The sequence below is a fragment of the Crocodylus porosus genome, unplaced genomic scaffold (assembly GCF_001723895.1).
Source record: "Crocodylus porosus isolate Cpor-Errol unplaced genomic scaffold, CroPor_comp1, whole genome shotgun sequence".
NCBI classification, from domain to species: domain Eukaryota; kingdom Metazoa; phylum Chordata; order Crocodylia; family Crocodylidae; genus Crocodylus; species Crocodylus porosus.
The window spans coordinates 7,089,777-7,098,315 of record NW_017728922.1 but is presented as its reverse complement, the minus strand read 5'-3'; the positions used below and the strand labels follow the sequence as shown (position 1 = coordinate 7,098,315).

At 44.7% G+C, this 8,539-nt stretch overlaps 1 long non-coding RNA gene across 1 annotated transcript in view; it reads left to right on the top strand.

Moving 5' to 3' along the window:
* Nucleotides 1-2,300, top strand: part of LOC109313199 — a 22,008-nt gene extending 19,708 nt beyond the window's left edge. Inside the window, exon 4 of the long non-coding RNA XR_002101986.1 lies at nt 1,314-2,300. This is a non-coding gene — a long non-coding RNA (uncharacterized LOC109313199). The remainder of the gene's footprint in view (nt 1-1,313) is intronic.
* Nucleotides 2,301-8,539: the final 6,239 nt, after the last annotated feature.

Sequence of the window (8,539 nt, the reverse complement as noted above, 5' to 3'; positions counted from 1 at the left end):
AGCAGGCATAGGCAGTGCCATGTGGGCTGCGAGTGGCTGTAGCATGGGGCACCGGCCACATGGTGAGCGAGGGGCTGCTCTACCCGTGCTCAGCACCAGCTTGTAACCTGCCTCACTGCCAGCCTGGCTGTGGGGCCCAGGTAGAAGGTGGTGCTGAGTGCAGGCAGGGGGGTGGGGGAAAGCAGCCCCTCCCCACCCCATGCCTAGTGCCCCACACTGGACCCACTTGCAGTCTGCCTGGGGCTGCCTGTGCCTGCTCCAGACAGCCCTGTGCAGGCTGTGAGCACCTGCAACAGGGAGCGCCGGATATGGGGCAGGAGAGGGGCCACTTTTCTCCACGCAGGGAAGGATCCCAGGGAAAAGCTGAATGCAGGGGAAAACGTAGCCCCTCCCCCACCCCATGGCTGGTGCTTCCTCCTGCAGGTGCTCGCAGCCCATGCAGGGCTGTCCAGAGCAGGCACAGACAGCCCCATGCAGGCTGTGAACAGCTGCAGCATGGGGTGCTGGCCACGGGGTGGGGGAGGGGCCATTTCCCCCCCATGCTTCTTCACTGCCCCGGGGTCCCCTTGCCCTTCTCCCCCCCACCACACTTACCTTCACTTCTGGTGTGGGGCAGCCATGTGCTCCCAGGCAAGAAGCCGGGGCTGGGGCTTCCAGCTGGTGGGGTGGGGCCAGGCAGCCTCACTATTATTGGAGCCCACTGGGCTTCCCCTGGGTCCTACTGCTCTTGGTTCCTGTCATTTTTGACAGGAACCAAAGGCAGAAAAATATTAATTTTCTACATTTTTTTAGGGGCCCCACGGCCTGGATAGAATGGCCTCATGGGCTGGATCCAGCCTGCAGGCCGTATTTTGCCCATCCCTGGCACAGATGCTGTATACCATGCCCTTCTGAGTCCATCCCCATCACCACCCCTCTAGGGGGCATTCTTCAGGTGGGAGAATCTCTACGTTCCCTCTAAGATCTCTTAAGTTTGTTTGGTAAAACTGAAAAGGATTTCACCCTACTTCCAGTAAAGTCTTATAATTGATTTCAATTAGAGTAGAACTTACTTTGGGTCTCTGGAGGTAAAACTAAGAAAAATAAAAAAAAGACTCTTGGAACACTTTTGTTGAAAAATACAGCTTTACCAAACCTGGAATGTTCATTGCGTTTAATCTGTTTTTACAAAATATTTGTCTAGGAGGTTTGTAAGATTTAGTAGATTCTCTTGTCACTTACAAAGTGTAACCAAAATGACATTCTTGACATTTTTTTTGAACCCATTTCCATTTCCCGACACTTGAAAAATGTTTATTTTCATTTTATTACAGAATGAAAACAAATTTCAAAATCTTGAGAATTGCCATGAAATGGGCTTTGTCATTCTTCTCTAGTTCATTGATAATGACACACATTATTCTGGGTGGCTTTCAGGGGATGTACAACAGAGATAGCTGGACCCCAAAAGTTTATTTTTTGTGTTAATAACGTGATAAAAAAAATATTCACAGTCTGGATTTTGCGCTTGTAATCACTAAATGTTTCTAGCAACATTTTGCCAAGTAGCAATTTTGCATAAAAAATTCCATCCAAATTCTAGAAGTGATGTATGGTTTGATTATCTTTAGAATCAGTCCTAATCATAAATGGTGACTTTTGCACAAGGTCAGACCCCTCCAAGAGTTAAATTTATGAAATTATTTTGGCAGGCAGTGGACAACTTCCAGACCTTTTTCCTAGAATATTAAACCATAGTGACTCCAGTATAGAGGAAAATGTACTCATGAATGATCCTTGCTACACCTTTGGAAATAGCATACAGTTTCTCCTGCTGCTGACTGGCTTGCGTGGTGAGGTAATGTGACATAGCTTTTAGAGAACTAAGTACTGTTATCAATAAAAGTAACCAACTATGTTTAGAAAACAAACATCTTATAACACCAACTGCACAGGACTGCTGAAAGGTACAGGTAATGTTGCCTGTCTTGCTGCCTAATCCGTTCAAAGCGGAAGCCATAATTTGCTCTCATGTAGCTCTGAGGTCCTCAGATGGAAAGCATAATAGATTCACATAGTATTATTTATAAAACATGTTGTCTATAAATAGAAATATCAGTTTACATTTAAATTACTTTTGCCAAACAACTTCTTCAGCGTGTTATGAATGATGAATAGGTTTTGGGATTTAGATCCCAAGGCTGGTAAAGTATGTGCAGGAGTTTTGAATGTATTGTACCCATCACTTTTCCGTGAGCCCTTCCCTGTCACCATGTGATTGTGATAATATATGCATTACATTTTATGATACCACACTTTGGAAAAAAAGGTTTATTTACAAGTTGAATTCGTTGTCATTCCCACAAATGATTAAGTCCTAATTAAGCAATGATTTTTCTGAGTGATTTTTGCAAAAAAGGGAAACAAAAATTGGCTGCATGTTTTCAGCAATTTTTGCATGACGAGTAGATCAAAATTAAGTAATTTGTTTTCTTTGATAGAATTCCCAAATTGCCTTAGGTTTCTAAGAACACAAGTCTCACTGAAAGCTGGTGGATATATGCTCCAAAATTCTTTCTCTGGGGAAGCTCCCCCTTTATTTATGTGGGAGATGCACAGATAGAAAGATGCAGAGAAGTTGGGCCACTAGAACCAAATCACCCAAACTGACAATGACCTACTTTTAAGAGGAATTAAATATTATGCTGCATATTTAGACTGCGTTGGAAAAGCTTTTATAGTGATGTCTGTTTGGAGTTGTCATAACTGAGGACTAGGTGTTGTTTTTTTCCTTTAGCTTCTCCTTGTTCAGGATTAAAACTGGATATACAGAAACCCATGCCTGTGTTTTCCACATACAGTCTCCTGTATAGTTCATACACTTACCAATGCTCTTTGAACAATCTGTGCATGCAAATGTTAGATTGGCAAGGGCATGTATTTTGTATGAATGCTTACACTTGTGCTAATAGGCTACTTAAAGTGCATGTACAAATATTACACTTTTTCTTAGCAGGGGATTTCATAAGCATGAATGGTGGACTACTAGGTTCTCCAAAGAAGTTGGAGTCTATTGAGAAAAATAACAATAGATAAGACTAAAACAGCTAAACTAAGAAATTACCCGTGGAAGAGAAATTCAGGTTTGGGGAGATAGGGTGAAGGTGAACTGGAAATGTTTTCATTGATTTTTTCTTCCCCCTCTAAATTAAAAGGAGTAGCCAGCTGTTACCAGTTGCAGAGAAATCACTGTGCTACCCTAAGGTGCATCCAGATGAGTGAGCACGTGCCAGTTGTGGTATCTCAAAGCAGTTAACTATACTGCAAGAGGCACATTGGGAATGAAAAAACATTTCTGGGCTAGTGTCCCCAGATACCATCTGGCTGGGCCTCAGAAGTTCCTAAGGGCAAACAGCTCTGAGCTGCTCGCCAAGGCAGCTTTTTATACTGCTGGGGACAGCACAGGTGCTGGCCCCAGCCTCTAGTTCCCCCAGGTGAAGATCCAGGAGGAGCTGGGCAGGGTGTTGCCTCAAGTGGCACAAGTTGTCCCACACCAAAGTGCATGTTCAGTATGTGTGCTGAGACACAAATCTCCGTCACAAATTTGTGCCGCTGCTCTTTGAGCTGCTGCAAGTGCTCATGCCTGCATGTGTCGATGCTCACCTATACTATTGGACAGTTAAGAAGCCCCCTACTGCAGAAATTAGAGCCTCAGAGCCCTGCCAGCCAGGATTTTTAGGGCTTCTAGAGCCAGTAGCTTAAACCCCGAAAGCCCCAGTTAGCGTAGGATTCCAAAGCTCATGTCTGACTTGTACTCAGTAATTCTAGTTGTGCATAAGGCTGGGGAACTCCCTTCTCATCAGTGCAGAGGCAGAAAAGGATCTTGGAGTCACCATTGACTCCAAGATGAATATGGGCTGGCAGTGTGGGGACGTGGTCAGGAAGGCCAGCTGTATCTTGTCATGCATCCACAGATACATCTCTAGCAGGTCCAAGGAGGTGATCCTCCCCCTCTATGCGACACTGGTCAGGTCGCAGCTGGAGTACTGCGTCCAGCTCTGAGCGCCACACTTCAGGAGGGACGTGTACAACATGGAGTGGGTCCAGAGGAGGGCCACTCACATGGTCAGGGGGTAGCAGGCAGGCTTACGAGGAGAGGCTATGAGACCTGAACCTGTTTGGCCTCCACAAGAGAAGGCTGAGGGGGGATCTAGTGGCCTGTTACAAACTAGTCAGAGGGGACCAGCAGGCATTGGGAGAGTCCCTGGTCCCCCGAGCACTACCAGGAGTGACTAGGAATAACGGTCACAAGCTGGCAGAGGGTAGATTCAGACTAGACATCAGGAGGTGCTACTTCACTGTCAGGGCCGTTAGGATCTGGAACCAACTTCCAAGAGAAGTGGTGCTGGCTCCTATTCTTGGGGTCTTTAAGACAAGGCTAGACGAACACCTTGCTGGGATAGTTTGATCCCATTACTCTTTCCTGCCATGGCAGGGGGTTGGACTTGATGATCTGCTCAGGTCCCTTCCGACCCTACAAACTATCAAACTATAAGCTGACACTTCATCTAAGAAAAAGTATTTTTTTCTGACCATGTTCAATATGTGGAGCATAATCTGCTCTAGAACTGCATAAACCTAGGAAACCACTTCCATTTTAGTTGAGTTACAACAGGTGTACGCAAGGTACATCTACATGAGATGATGACCATGCAGTAGCCTGATACTACTGCACATTAGTGTCACTTGGCAAAAATCATGACACGACACTACTGCAAAGTAGTATTAGGCTACTGCACAGTAGCATCACAAAAAGGCCTTCATCAGCATTACTGTGCAGTAACATGGGTTACTGCACATGTATTTAGCACTTATTTATACAAGTGTCAGTGCAGTACAGGATAGGGCTGCAGGCCCCAGTGGCCCAGCGCCTGACTGGACTGGGTTGTGGGGACGTGGGCTCATCTGATCCAGACACTCCGTGGAGGTCACCCGATTCTCACCAGTCATGTCCTGGTGTTGAAGGATCCTTTGTTGGGAAGTGGTCAGTTCTGCCGCAGGTTGACTCAGATGCACTGAGCTTGATTATTCTTCTTGGGCTCCTGCCTCCCCTACACCATGTCCATGTACCACCCTGATGTTGAAGCATTGGTCTCACCTTTGGGTCTCAATGGGCAACCTCTTTCTTTTTTTTGACCTTGTAGGCTCATGGTTGCTTTGAGCCTGTTTCCAAGTTATGACGGCCATCTTGACCCTAACAGTTACCCTGTTGGGGTGTTGTGAGTGTAAGAACTAAAGAGTAACACAGAACAGGCAACATGGAACTATGTAAGTCTCTCAGTCTTTCTGGCCTTGCCTTTTGCAGATGGAGTCCTTCTGCTGCAGTGTAGTTGGTTCCAGAGGGTTGTGGGGTTTCTCCCCTTCATGCAGGGCCTGTCCTCCCCCAACAGAAAAAAACAAGGAACTGATAAGGACCCTGGCTGGGTTTGCCCCTTAGCTGTGTGAAGATTTGAGCCCTGGACATTCAGCTTCAGTTTCCAGCATCTCCCAGTGGGGTCTGAACACACCAGGACATGGGCCTTTTCCCGATCAACTATGCAGGCCCGAGTACAGGAGCCTAGCTTTAGTCCCTTGTGTCTGTCTCTGATCTGGCCAGTCACCAGTTTCTCCCTTCCTCAGACCTGGTGTTGGGGCTCAGCCTAACCAGCTCCCCTCTGGCAAAAGGGAAAAAAAACAAAAAAGGAAAAAAAACCAAGAACCTTAATTGGAGAGCAGCCGGCTCTCTCAAGGCTGACTTGGCCCCCAGCATGGCTTTCTGCTGGCTTCCTCCACTTCTCTGCTGCAGGCTCAACACCAGCATCCCCTGGCTTATTGAAGCCCCTCTGAGCTCCCATGTTGGAAGGCAGCTGGCTCCCCATCTTTTGGAGTCTCTCCTCTGGTGTCCTAGTGCTCCCACGTCACTTCTTTCTCCTGGAGCCCATCCCGCCTATCCTCTGGTCTTGGTGGTGGGCCAGAAATACCCGTGCAGCTATGGGGTGGTCCAGTACAGACTGAACAGATGCTAATAAAGTGTGGCGTCTTCTGGTCCTTTGACATTGCCGGCTCCAGCGAGGTGGGTGGGTTTTTTTCTTCAGCTGCTGCAGATTTAAATGAGGATTTTCTCTGCTTTTCACAACAGTATTAAATAAATGTGCAGTAACTACTGTACAGTAGCATACCATGTAGATGCAGCCACTGAAAATCAAATTGGCTCCCATATTCCCTTTAAATGAAATAATAATGTTGCATTTATATTATTAGAGAAGTCTATTTTTTGTGACTTCCAAGTGGGATGGATTAAGGAATTAGTTGGTATAGTTGAAGTATAGGAATACTTTTTCCTTTTTTTCCTTAAAATGAAATGCTGTTCACTAGAATACAACTCCTTTAAAAGGATTTGGGATGTCGAGTCTGACATTAGAGGTCAGCCTTTTCCCCAAGTTCAGTGTCTGTTGCACTATTATTGAATGAGAATTGCTAGGATCCCTATACTTGGATTGCTCTTGCATTCTGGCTGAAAGCATATTCCATGCCTGACCCTTTACTGTGAGTCTATAATTAAGGTCTTGTATATGTTCAGATAGATCAGAGGCAAAAGGGGCGAGGGATGTCATCAAATCATAATTTCCACAACGTAAAGGTATTTATTTTTTGGTTATACCATATATTTTTTTCTTATTATTTTGGGATTTGGCAAGCATCTCCTTTTAAAACTAGGCCATCATGTCCTTTCCTATGGTTCATTATGAGTGGGCTGATAGGAAAGCTTTAGATTGCCAAGGCCTCTATTTTTGGTTTCCTTTTGCAGCACGAGGACAAAGTTTCCTGGAGATACAGTGCTAGCCAGAGAGCTGGGTTAATGAACTACATCATATAAATGAAAAAAAACCCATAATATATAGTGGTACATCACTGTATGCTTCTCTCTAGATCCATTCATTGTAGTTGGTGCCAATAGCAACCACTCTATTGGTAAGGTTGTAGAACAGCTTTCATTATCACACCCACTTTTGACATGCTTAGAATGCTCTACGTTCACCTATTTGGCTGAAACTTTCCATTCTTGCTAACTGTCTGACAGAGAATAATGTTTCTTACAGAAATGGTGAGCAAAATCCATTCAGCCATTTTCCCTAGCTATGATGGAGAAAATAAGCCCACTCAGAGATGACCTGGGCAGGCTGTTGGGCCTGGGGAAATCAGCCAAAATGGGGCCCAGATGTGAAGAAGCTGGCAGCAAGGGGGTGGAGGGGAGGCTGGTGAGTGGCTGGATGTGAAACTGGTGGCAGCAGTTGTATCGAGTCACCAGCACTAGGCAAGCTCAGCAGGAGGGGCCGTGGCCACTCTGCTTGGCTCTGTGGGCCCCCTGAAAGAACAGGGTCCAGGGCAGTCACCCTGATTTGCTCTCCCCCCCAGGATGGCCCTGAACCCCCTCTCCAAATAACAAAGAAAAAAGCGTTCAAAGCACCTTTTAAAACACAAATACAGCAAAAGTGGCTGAAATGTGGCTCTTGAAATTCTTCGCAATCCTCATTCACGTCAAGGGCTAGCAAATTTGCTTGGGTTGAGAAAAAAAAAGCTATGTTTTCCATTCAAATTATTAGCATGTATTGATACAATTCCTGATAGTGAATTTCATTTTAATATGGGACTTAATTAGCGTGAATAAATTCCTAAGAGTATAGCAGATTTAAAAATCGTATTTATGAGTATGCATAGTTGGCATCTCAGATTTTAGTAGGTCATCATAAATCTTGACATTATGATCTCATGCATATGGTCATTGCCCGGCTTGAACTTAAGGCTAGAAAAGGATATGAGTTCTTTCTTAACAGTTACTGCTCGAAGAAGTTGCATGATAGAGAATGCCTCTTACTGGAACACAAACAGCTAAATATTTCACCCTAAAACTGCGGTGACAGCCAGAATAGAGGAAAATTGAGAGACCAATAAAAACTAAATTCCCCATATTAAATTGCTTCATTCTGTAGTATTCTGTATGTCTTAATTTTAAAATAAAACATTTTTTCTTTTATTACGAAGATAGTTATCAAAATAGAAGCAGATAGATACATTATTTCCAAGCACACAATAAGCAAAGTGTGAACTGTCAAACCTATTTGAGACAAAGTTAAAGGCTGAAAAGAGCTAGCACAATTTTTTTTAAAAGCTGCTTATGATTCTTAAGGATATATTACATTTTTTTTTTTTAGGTGCTTGTAACTGCTGAAACCAGTTACATTAGACAAGAATAAACATACACATGTGAAAGAGTGGCCTTAGTGACTGATGTATCGCAAACTGCAAACACCAAGGCCTTGTCTAGATTCTAGAGATTAGCTGTAGACTGTCCATTAACATCTTAGACCAACAAAAATCTTACTTAAAAAAGGTGTCAAAAACACCAAAAACCCCCACACCTTAAAAAAGCAGCGTAGTGCATGTGGTGGCAGCGTTCACTGCCCAAAACCAGAGCCTGGTCCACTGGAGCCGCTCTCCAGCTGCCAGCCAGGTTCTGTGC